The sequence below is a fragment of the Rattus norvegicus genome, chromosome Y (genome assembly GCF_021556685.1).
Source record: "Rattus norvegicus strain SHRSP/BbbUtx chromosome Y, alternate assembly SHRSP_T2T, whole genome shotgun sequence".
NCBI classification, from domain to species: domain Eukaryota; kingdom Metazoa; phylum Chordata; class Mammalia; order Rodentia; family Muridae; genus Rattus; species Rattus norvegicus.
The window spans coordinates 37,611,049-37,624,023 of NC_141555.1; the positions used below are offsets into that span (position 1 = coordinate 37,611,049).

The following is a 12,975-nucleotide window of genomic DNA, read 5'->3' on the forward strand; positions in this document are numbered from 1 at the left end:
TGGGGGGAGTTGCAACAATGAAAAGAGACAGGAGAGAATTCCAGAGGAAAAGTGTAATAAATGACAATAAACATCAGTGGTTGGTGGTGAACTTGGGTTTCCCCAGGAAAGGCCCAGGTGCCAGGGATGCAAGAGGTTCTGATAAACCTAATGGGATGATGGTAATTGAAATACCAAGCAGCAAAGAGATAGAACCATTAGAGACTGCCTCCTGTAGCTAGACGTGCCCACCAGTGAAGGAATGGTGCTTCCCACACAATTCAAAATCTTTATCCTATATACATCCAAGGTCTAAAAAAAGACAAATACAAAAACAGAGCAAAAACTGAAGGAAAGGCCCTTCAGAAACACACCACCATAAGAAACATTTCTTCCACAGACTCTAAATCCTGGCCCTATTCCTGATTTCAAATGTGCTTACAGATAAGACCCTAATATGTTTGCCCTCTGAGGGGCTCTGCCATCACCTGACTGTGACAGATGCAGAAACACCTAAGCATTTGAGAGCACCTGACAGCCACAAAAGAAGAGTTAGGGGAATGCCTTAAGTATCTGGAGGGGATTGCAACCCAATTTGAAGAATAACAGTATCAACTAAATATAACCTTCAGAGCCTCAGGAAATTTTCCACATCCTAGCGTATGCTTTGCCCAGTCGAAGACTTCTGCTACACAAATAGCAGAGTATATGGTGAAGACAACTGCCTCATCTGCCATATGTGTGAAGGGAGGCAATTGGTCCTGTGGAGACTTCATATCCCAGAGAAGGGGGATGTTAGAGGACTAAAGCGGAAGTGCGCATGTAGATGGGGGAGCACCATATTAGAAAAATGAGGAACAGAATAGCTTAGGGGATTCCAGAAAGAAAGACCAGTTTGGGAAATGACATTTGAAATGTAAGCAAATAAATAGATTATTTTACATATATAATGTATATAATTAATATTTTTTAACAGCAGAGATATTCCCATCTGTCTCCTTAAGGACTGTATATTGCATTATCTGTACTATAGCTTTATTGATAGTTGAAATCCATAAGTACTGTGAGTTTCTTATTATTGAAATTTCACATAGAAACACCCAATCAATGTTTTATCTTCTGTCCTTATAGCTTTAAATCTTTAGTTTGACAAAAAACATAATTAAATAAAAAAATAGTTTTTATTTCTGTTGCATATGGTTTTCATTCAATGCCTCAAACGTCTCCCAATTTAACTGTACATCTCTGCATTCCCTCCATTGTCATACTCTTCCCACTCTTTTCACATTTGACATTCCTGTACCTGACAGTGTTCCTCTGCAATCCATAAGTACATTTGTACATCACAAAGTGAGGATAGTCTGGACCACATCCCTTGACTTTTACACTAAACTAATCAAACTGATACAGTGTGGAGAATTAATATTCAGATTAAAGTGAAAATATATCCCATTTTTCTCTTAGGTCCGGATTATCTCATCTATGATGACTTTCACATGATCCATTCATTATCCTGAAAATTACATGCTTTCCTTTTCCAATCTGTAAAAGCACCACATTTTCTTTATGCATTCATTTGTTAAAAAACAACGTGAATATTTCTAAATATTCAAGAGTCTCTATACTAGCATGAATCAACATTTGGATATATTTTCCTCTCGTTATATCTTTAGGTGCATACATTTCCATGTTCCTGAAGAAACATCATACTGATTTCCAAAGTTGCTGTTGAGGTTTGCATTCCCACCAGAAGAATATCATTGTTCCCCTCTCCCCATAACACAGCAAACATAAGTTGACTCATGTGTTATAAAACTAAAATTTCTGAAAGGGAGTAAAAAAATCTCAGAATAATTTTGATTTGCATTTCTGTATTGTATAAGGATGATAAATATTTCACTTTCGATTCTTAGTCACTTGAGTTTCTTCACTTTTGAATATTTTGCTTAGACATGTAGCCAAATTTAATTATGTTTTCTTGATATATAGTGTTTTAGTTTTTTCTATTATTATTATTTATAGAAGCCCCTTTTTGAACATGTACATGGAAATAATGCTTACTATTTTTGAAAATAGCCACTTTAAACTTATTAAGATCAAATTACATAATGCACATATTCAACTCACAGAATTGGCAGATCTGTTTTAACCAAGCGAAATCATAAGGTCGCTTCATGAAGTATCCCTATATAATAAAATATTTTCTATGTACATAACATTGAGGAATAGAGTTCATATATTTTATTCTTTGAGAATTTCCGCCAATGAATTTTGATGATAATCTTTCAATTTATTTTACCCACTCACTCTATTTCTTTGAATCCTAAATTTGTATATCTTCTACATTAAAGTACTGTTTAATAACTCTATTATAAACCCTTACAAATAATTTTTTATATACAGCAGTTTTTAGGCCTTTTCACTGCATTCGTGACTGTTGACTGGCTTGAAGCTTTGCAGGAAACCACAGCTGCTATGTGACATGAGGGCAGCACCTCTTGTATCAAGAAGACGCTTTATGTCTGATCCCATCCACAATTTTGGGGACCTATAGTCTTTTTGCATCTTGTTTCAGGATGGCTTTTTAGCCTTGGGGAAGGGGTATAGCATGTATATCCAACTCATCATGGCTGAAATCAATAAAATGTAGACAAATGTAGACAATATAATGAATGAAAGGAAGGGGTCACTCTTGGAAAGTATTAACAGGATCGTCATAACCTCTGGCCATGTTAGGTAATGAAAGGTTTGAATTAATAAAATGAAAGAGAAAATCGGAAACATGGAGAAAACACAGATTATTTATATTTACAGTCCAAAATCTAGAATTTTTTTAAAGCATTCGGATTTACTGTGGGGAGCGGGTATAGCGGCAATCCCAAAATGGAGCCCGGGACTGCTGCCGCGTCTCATTAATAGCACCTGAAATTAAGCCATTCCCCATCGTGAGAGCTGCGCAGGCGCACCATGACGATATATCAGACCATGTGACGTGGACCTAGGAATGGAGGTCACGCAGACTGGACGGTTGAGGTGGTTGAGGGAGGATACAAGGGAGTGGGCTCGGGGGCTGGATGGAGGCATTGTTCCTGCTTGCAGACAAAAGGGTTCCTGAAAAAACTGCTTTGAGAAGAATGTGTGGTGTCTCTCCTTTCCTGCTGGTCGGGGTTGGAAGTGACAGTAAATACTAGATGTATTTATATACCAATATTAAATCAGCTCATTTTGCATAATTTAAAAAGCTCTATACTAAACAATTACAAAGAATCAGGTTTTTAATTTCTCCCACCTGAAATATCATAGGACCACATGTATTCAGTTGAAAAGAAATGAATATACGTTTAAATAGCATTTAAAGTGTCTAAGACTATTCAATAAAGTAGACAAAAGGATTGAATACATTAAAATTGTATTTTGAATCTGGTATTATCTAACAATGACAGACAAAATAAGGAGAGAGAATGAGACATGGGGACAATGAGGCAAAAGGGAAGGTAATGAGAGAGGGAGAAAGAGTTACAAACGACTGACACAAAGAGAGGAAGAGAGAGAATTACACACTAATTTACACATATACACACATATTCTCAATAAAATACTTGTGAACAGATTCAAGTCAACATTAAAAATAATCTTCTACCATATAAGCTTTCTTCAAATCCCAACATAAAAGTTTGATTCGTCCTGGGGAAGCTGTAGATATGGAGGATATAGTTCAACATAATAAAGGCAAGGTACAAGAAGCCCAGCACAAGCATCGTGCTAAAGAGAGAAAAATTCAAAGCAGTTCCACTACAAGCAGGAAGAAGACAAGAATAAACACTGGTTTCACAACTATGTATTACAGTATGTGTAATTTTAGCTAGAGCAATATGACAACCGAAGAAGATCCAGGGAATAAAATGAAAAATGAAGAAATGAAAGTGTTCTCATTTGCAGATGTCATGATACCATTTTAAAAACTCTAAAAATATGTCAGTCTCTTAAGACTGAAAAATACAGTCATAATAGCAGAATATCATACGAACACACAACATTCCTTAGCCTCCTTTATGCCAATCCAAACCATACTGTGAGGAAATATGGGTGAAATTTCCCTCACAATACTCTGAAAATACAAAACAAAATATTGTGGACGAAAGTATTTAAAATGCAAAGAGCACTATGAATTAGCTAGACGTGATCCTGAATAGAGACAATTTTTCTTTAAAAGATTAAGTTTCTTAAAGCTGAAAATGCATTCATGAAATAGTAGAATTCAAAGTGAACACTCAAAACACGTTATCTTTTTGTTTTCCAATTTCAAACTATGGGCGAGTCATCAGGGAAATATTCCACTTAAACACTCTTAAAATATATATCAAATACCCTGAATTCGCATTGTTAGAAAGAACACAGTGAGTTAGAAGACATATGAAGTAACCATGATACATCCAGATTATACATAAGAACGTTCCAGCTGATGTTCTGAAGGACCTTACAGCCTTGAATGAATCAAATCTTTTATAGTTTTAAGGATAACTAGATAGTATAATAATGTCAATTTTTGATTAATTAATAAAGTTAATGCCATAAATATTGATTAGAATATTTTACTACTACAAATCACCCACTTTTATGAAAATCAAAAATTTGACTATACTATTTCTATGGGACATAAGATAACTTAAAACGACAAAGTGCTAACATGTTTAGGGAGATAATTTTAAAGAGAAAAATGTGGGAGGAAAAATATGAGATTAAAAAAGTAAGTTACATACACAGTGTGATTTTGTTGGCAGAGTGAATATGTCAAAAGTTTGGAGTGACTTGGATTTATTTATTAATTTAAAAGGGTAGGTTACATGCCAGCAGGAGGATGGACTATCAGATCAGATCTCAAGAAAATGTCAAATGTTCCAGTTAGTATGACTATGTTATAGTAAACATAAAAATGCCAGTGTGGGAAATTGAAGGTTTAATTCACCTCACAAGTTCCAGTTCATAATCAATGGAATCCAAGAAAAGAACATAAGGCAGCAGCATGAAAATAAAGAGGAACTCTGCTTACTAATCTGCTCAGCTACCTTTTCTCTGTAACCTCCTCAGCTTACTAGTGCTGTTACCATCCACAGTGGGCTAAGTCACCTTACATAAACTAACCATCAAGAAAATGCAAAATACTGATGCCCGCAAGCCATTCTTATGGAGTCAGTTGCTCAATAATGCATTATTTAGACAGTCACAATAAGCAATCACAGCAAGCCATAAAAGCAAAATAGAAAACTTAGCCAACGAAAGATAAGAGTACCCCTTCATGAATGGAATTTGAGGTCAAAGTGAAGTTCTATGTGAGGAAGAAATTAGAAGGAATTATGCCAGATATCACACTTTATTTAAAATAAAAAGTGAAAAAAAGACAAAGCCACAATTAAAATATTGTTATGTTTGACACTTTGAAACCTCTTCTGGATTGCAGGGTAGAGTCAGGACTTGGTTTTTGGCTGGCAGCTCAATTGATAGTCCAGTATTTTGGTGGAGGATTTTGCATCAGAAGCCTTAGCTTTACCACAGAGGCTAGATCCAAGTTAAAAATCATAGTCAGTCAACAGTTTGCCAGATCTTGTGCTCCAAAGAAAGGAGCAGTTCATTTAGTGATGATTTGGTGATGACTCTAATTCATTTCAGAGTCATAGATATTGCCAGCATATAGAAAACCACAAGACCCATTGTCAAACACCAATATTCTCTGCATTGCCCACAGTCACCATAGTAATATCAGTGTTGAGCTCTACAGTATGATTTTTTTTCTCTTTCCTGTTGTTGCAGCTTATAAACCTTGTTTCTTTGACCCACAGAGAAGTTTCAAATAAAATAATGACAAACTTTTGCATTGAAAGCTATTGGTGACTTGTAGTTGTAGTTAAAAATGAGGACCTCAAGCAATCTTCACTCAGTCCTCTTCTTTTAGGATTGGGTTGATTAGCTATTGCTTTTGCTTTTGGTTTCATTTTGGTGATTTTTTGTTTTATTTTGTTTTCTTTTTCTTTTTGTTCTTTTCTACATGCAGAGATCAAGAGTGGTTAGAAGAATTTCAAGTACAAATTCAGATGGCTGGAAAGAGACCAGTCTTTCTAACAGGTCCACATTGTTTGCTGTACTAGGGATTTTTCTCTTGCCTTTAATGTTGCCCATTTCCACTTTTTGGATCCTTTTATCCTGGCATAATTAATACTACATATATATTATAATTATTTAAATTTCAACTCTGAATCAAAGTGCTCTATCTCCCTCCCAAAACCAGAGACATGGATTGAGTCTTGTTTGCTATTGTTTTGATTCGTAGATCGGGAATCATCCTGCGAACACTGAAGGTCCTGTTCCCAAATTGATTCTCTATAGTTCAATAAAGATGCTCTTGGCCAATCAGTTGTGTGGATTTCTACCAACAGGCTAGTAGACACAAGGGTGGAGAAAGGATTTAGGGTGGAGCAAGAGTTACCAGTCATGTGAGATCTAGTATGGAGTGGCCATTGGTGTAGCAGGCAGGATGTTAAAAAAACATTAAGATGAGTGCATATTTGGGGTGCTGAGCTATGGCTAATGTCAATTGAGAAATTGAGTAGTGCAGATTTAGAGGTGTTGAGAAGGGGGTAAAAAGGACAGCTTGCTATTTGGTAGAGGCTTAAAAAAACCTGACAATAGAGCTAAAGCACATCAAAAGTTCCTAAGCATATGTGGCTTTCAAGTGCATTGTAAGGGAACTTGAACAGCTCTTGTAGCTTGGAATTCCTGGAGCTTAAAGTGAGGCAGTAGGAACAACCTTCTGCAGAGTATTATGAGAGCAATCCATGACCATAAGGAGCATGTGCAAAGTCATCTTGACCATGAGAGTTAGACTGTCCCACATGTATCTTTTGATTATAACCATTTCTTCTTTGTGATCTTTTAGTGTTCCATTTGCTTAAAACTATTACTGAAAAGGGTAAAATGATTCTAAAGGCTACTCTTCATTGTCAACTATTCATTGGAGATTAATTAAACCCCAACGATAGAGGGAATATGTGAAGAATTTCTGCATAATATAAGGTCAATGTCAAATGAACTTCTTATATGTATCTTTGTGGCAGGATGTTTCAACTTTAACCTAGATCTTTATCAAGAAATATTCTTTCTATTATTTTTTCAGGCATCTGCAGATACATCCTTTTGAGGAATGAATTCTTCTTACTGGAGACTATAGAGGGGACCTGCATTTCAGTGATAATTAAACGTCACTTCAAGACACCAAAGCAAAATATCAAAGTGAGAATGGAATAAATTTATTAAGACAGTGTTTTGCAAACAACTTCTTTCACAAACATCTTTGGCAGGAGAATTCTGAAATTTTGCATTTCCTATTTGACTTTGCTGGTACTCTGACAGAATCAACTCTCAATTGTTTGGGACTTTATGGGGAATTAAACACTACAAACAGAGATGAATGCATCATATGCTCTGCCGTCTGTGTTAATATGGCTTCAGTGAAGAACAACTATGCTACAGCTATTCTTCTGTTTTTTCAAATATTATCCTCATACAAAGTGTGGAATCTAAGGGTTGCTGGATGGATAGGTCGAGAACACTGGCTGAGAGCTACAAATGCAGAAGTGGGATGGTACATGCTTGGGGCGTAAAAAGCCTGTGTGTAGATCATAAACAACTTCAAAATATTCATTGCTTTAATAATTACTTGGAAGTAGACTTCTGTAAAATGACTTCAGCAGACCAGCATGGTAGAGAAACAGTAACTGATTCCCTGGAGATTTAAATGCACTGGATTGTGAAACATGGACTTTGAGGTAGAGACAAGTCAGTGAATGAAGACTGGATTATCAATCCTCTGTTGTCTCTTAAGTTTCCCTGCCCCATGGTTTGAGGCCTACAGCAACAGATTTTTTGGAATGAGGAATAGAATGAAAGCCAATTTGTTGAAAATCCCAGTCATAAGAAAATACTGACATCATCTGTGACAAACATCAAGTCTCAGCATGGCTTCAGCATGTCTGAATGTCTGCTGTCAGCATGGGCTTTTACTGCCATCCCTTTAATAAATGCAGAGCTCCAATCTGCTTCAGCCACATCATCATCTCTTCATTCTGTTGCAGGTAGATTAGATCACTGTGTCTGCCTATGCAGTCTTTCTCTACATATAAGGACCCAAGGAACAATTCTCACTCCAGGGAGCTGTTGAAAGTAATCTTGAATTGCATTGGTGTTGTTAGTAGATGTAATGTCTTCAAATCCCAGAAGACCATGTTTGCAAAGGAGTTGATTGAGGAAGTCTTGGGTATTTCAGTATTAGGGGCAGGTTGGATCGATGAACAGGACCGCCTTCCCAGACTAGATCTTGCAGTTCACATACACGTGAGCCATGCTGACAGGGAGCAGCTTCCAAGAAAAGAATGTTTAGTTGAAGATATTGGTCTGTTTGAGAATGGCAAACCCAATGTATTCTAAACCATGCATTCTATTTGAATCCCCGTAGAAAACATGGAAGAAAGAAGCCTTTACTTTTTCATTTTTGCACTCACAGTGATACCAAATCCTCATAGACATTAGAACCTGCATACTGAATATTTATCCATATGTCAATGACCAGATAAGACATCTTGCCTTTTGGACTAATAAACTAATGGATTCTAGGACTTTAAAAATAGTCAGTCATTGTTAAATTATGTGTTCCATAGTCTGTGATCATTGTGACTAGTCCGATTTCTCTGTACAGAGAGATTCATCCTTTACTGTCTGTTGGGGAACACCAACTACTGCACCAGATATCTAGAGAAGACCTTTTATGGCATTTTGTCTCTAGTAAGAGTTTCAGGTCAGTTACAAATTTCCAATGGCCACATTACCTTAGTCGGATTTTCATATGATGCTTTGATACAGTCCTTCTTTTTTTCTATAGTTCTTGGCAACATAATTAAAATAGCAATTGTAACCTATTAAAGAAATGCACAGTAATCTATTTGCATGAATGCAGCAGAGAGGATTATAGGATAAACAAGAATTGGAAAGCAAGATATCCTTCCTTCCTAGGACCAAGACCAGGAAATCTTAACTACATAAAAATCTGAGACAAGTTGTCTGAAGTTTGTTCTTTTCTTCAATCATGGGGATCCTAGTGAAGGAGCTCAAGTCTGAAGAGTTGGCAAAAATTACCTTCATTTCTGATCCAGGTCAACTGCTGAATACCTCATTCATGGACCTGAAGAAACTCTGTATCCATCCTTCTATAATGTGTATATATCAATGTATCATTCATAGAATGGACACTTTACTGTTGGTTTGAAAGCAACAATTTGTCCCTGGAGAGACACAGATTTCTTCTTTCGCACATTATTTGACAGGCTGATGGTGGGTCTCATAAGTTCATTCCGGGATTTGCTTTACAATAATCATTCAGTTATCTGGAAGAAACACTTTTTAATGTAGTGAGATCTACTAGAACAATATCAACCATCATCTTCCATTCCCAGTTTAATGCTGAATCATTCTCCACTAATTGTCTGTGGTCTCTGATGACAGCAGCATCTCCACAGACTAGTCTGAATATTGCTCTTAGCACTGCATTTAGGATACATCAATGTGATTTCCTTACCACTTTCATTCCCAGGAGAGTTTTTCAATTCATTTCATCTGATGCGTCTAATCTACATTGTCAGCCAGGATGAGTTTTGAGAGTTTTTCTAAAAAAATAAAGAAAAAATGGAAGAAATGAAAGAAAGGAATCCGGCAAGTATATCTCACCAATTGACTCAGAAATCTAAAGTGTTAGTCAGTGGAAATACTAGTGGAAAGTCTGAGATCATGAAGTCTCAACTAGAAGCGCTTCTCTCTCCAAGGTATTAGTGTAGGAGAGAAACTGCACTATTGGTATCCAAAGCATGGAGAAGTTTACTCTGAGCAGAGGACACAATACTTGCCTTTTATTTCTTACTTAGGACCTTTTTATAATTGACAAAAAGAATAAATGCAATGAGCTCTCAGTAAAACATCTGTTACCTTCAAAATTCTTGGCATTTGGAATAAAGAAATGAATGATATAAAAACTCTGACTTCCAGGAGCCATAAGAACTGCGAAGTCCAGATGTTTCTGAGAGGCTCCCAGCTCTAGATTCCCATATGCAGAAGGCTCAGAACAAGTCTATCTCTTCAGTGATCCTACTCAACTCCTACAAGGACACACTGAGCTTTCCGAAGTACCATGTATTTCATCCTTTTTTTATAACAAGACAGAAGACCACCTTCCTTCTTCCCATCTCTGATCTCATCATCCTCTTCCTTCTCACTCCACAATGACTGTTTACTCTCGATTAGAGTTAAATTAGTAAACACTAGAGGTACTGAGGGGATATCTGAAGGGAGTTGCAGTCACGACAACACTTGTGACATCACAGAAGAAGCTAGTCCTCTCCAGGTTTCAATAGATGTTTCAGGGAGGGCCTACTGATTATGTCATTGTGATGTGCCATGGCTTACCTGTAAAACATCTTTCCTTACATTGACCAGATTCAAGGGTGCCCATTCCACGTATGTCTCATGTGACACAGTAGAAACCATTATGTACTCCATCTCTCTAAAGCTAGAGACTTCTCTTTGCTTTATTAGCAGTTACAAACTTGGGATGGAGAAAGGTAGTCAGTGGCTTGGCATGGGTAGAAAAGATTTTGGAACATCTAGTGTAGAAGATTCTTCTAGATAATATTTTTATTCTCAGGTTCATTCCTGAGATATAGAGTTCAATTTTCTTTGTTATCTATGTATCACAAAGGCCAGTATTTTCCCTACAGACCTTTAATTAAATGAATATTGTATATCACTTTCTTATTGTACTTTCCTTGACAGGGGACTTCATAAATATTCCTGAATGTGTACTGAAAAATTCTTTTTTCCTATTCCATTATCTGTAACAAAGTGATTTTGGCAACAAAGTGTGCCCAGCTATAGAGTGAGCATAACAGTGTGAGTACTGTGTACTCACTTCAATTAATAAACTCCTAAAAGCTTCTTTTATGTAAAAATTACCAGGCATCAGAAAAGCAAAGGGCAACATGGACTACAGAATTCGGTTCTCAAGTCCCATTCGATATCAAACCTGCACTACCTATCTTCCTGTGTTCCCATGGCCAGAATTAAGGGTTTTGGATGTTTTATCATTATTCGTCCTTAAGTAGCAACCTTAGATACAGGAGGATAGGCAGGGAGAAGAATGACATGTTTATCAGTCAAACCTCAAACTCAATATGTTCATAATACAGGAGGGAGTCTATTTGACATTGTCATTTCTGAATTCTACATTCTTGACCTAGTTTGGCAGATTCTATGTTAATATTCCAACGAACCACCTAGATGTAGGAGCCACCAAAAGTGTATCTATGTGTGTATATATATATATATATATATATATATATATATATATATATATATACACACACACACATCTGGCACCAAAATGATATAAAATTGATGAGCCTAAGAACTGCAATCGGCCAGGAATCATATATAGACATTTCCTGAGAGACACTGCTAAAGTATGTGAAATACAGAGGTAAATGATAGTGGCAAACCCATGAACTGAAAATGGACTTCTTGTTGGTAAATGTTGAGAAAGGATTACAAGATCTGAATGGGGCTTTAATCCCCACAAGGACAATGCCAATACACGAAACCTTTCTGGTACTAAATCAATATTCAAAGACTGCTCATGGGCAGACCAATGTCTCCAACTGCAAATGTAGCAGAAGATGGCCTTCGTGACACCAATGAAAAAAGAGGCCCTTGGTCCTCCCTAGATTTGATTCCCAGTTCAATGGACTGTCAAGAGGCAGTAAGGGGGTTATTGAAAAAGGGGAGGGGGACAGGTTAGGGCTCTTATGGACAGGAAACTGAGAAAGGAAATTACATTTGAAATGTAAATATAGAAGTATCCAATTAGAAACGCAATAAAAATTCCTAAAGAAATGATAGAGTTAAAAGAAAAGAAAACTGTCAATGAATCACACATATTGATACAGAAATCTAAAGGGTAACTGTCATGGAATGGTAATCAGAGAAATACTAGTGGAAAGACTGAGATGATGATGTCTGAACTAGATGCACATCTCTGTCCCAGATATCTGTGTCAGAAACAAAGTGCACTATAGGAATCCAAATCAAGGAGGAGTTTACCTTGAGATGACATGACGATACAATACTTGTTGTCCCTCCTTCCTCAGGACTATTTTTCCTGGGGAAAAAGAATGAAAGCCATTAGCTCTCAGAAAAACAACTGTAAACTTCCGAATACCTGACTTTTGGAATAAAGAAATTAATGATAAACAACCTCTGACTTCCAGGAACCATAACAAGCAATGAAATCCAGATGCTACCGAGAGGCTCCCACCTCCTGAATCCCATATTGGGAAGGCTCAGATCAAGGCTATGTGTTCAGTGAACCCTCACAACCCCTACACAGCACTCCTTGTGCTTTCCCATGTACCACATATTTCTTCGTTTTTTGAACTAAAACTTCCTAGGCCAACTTCCTTCTCCCCATCTCTGATATCTACATCTTCTTTGATCTTCCTCACAAATAGCTGTTTACACTGAAATAAAGGCCAATTAATAAACCCTAGAGGTACTGAATGAATGTCTGAGAGGCAGTTGCAGTCTGGAAAACACTGTGACATCACAGGAGAAGCTAGGGATCTCCAGTATACAAGAGATTTTTCAGGGCCAGCCTAATGATGATGTCACTGAGAACTGCCATGGCCGACCTGCTAAAGAGCTTTCTTTATATTGACCAGATTCTAAGGTGACCTTTCCAGGTGTGTCTCCTTTGACACAGTGGACACATTTATGTAGAACATCACTCTAAAGCTTGACAGTTCTCTTTGCTTTATTAGTGGTTACATGCTCTGAATGGAGAAAGTTATTACGGGTTTTGCATGTGTAGAAAAGATCTAGGAACATGGGATGTAGGACAATCTTCTG

General features: G+C 36.9%; 1 long non-coding RNA gene across 4 annotated transcripts in view; it reads right to left on the bottom strand.

Annotated features, from left to right (window-relative positions):
* Positions 1-7,259: 7,259 nt before the first annotated feature.
* LOC120099680 (uncharacterized) overlaps positions 7,260-12,975 on the bottom strand; it is a 43,857-nt gene continuing 38,141 nt past the window's right edge. For 2 of the 4 annotated variants that reach the window (NR_190836.1, NR_190837.1), the window contains 2 exon segments: positions 7,260-9,689; positions 12,172-12,229. This is a non-coding gene — a long non-coding RNA (uncharacterized LOC120099680). 4 annotated transcript variants of the gene reach the window in all.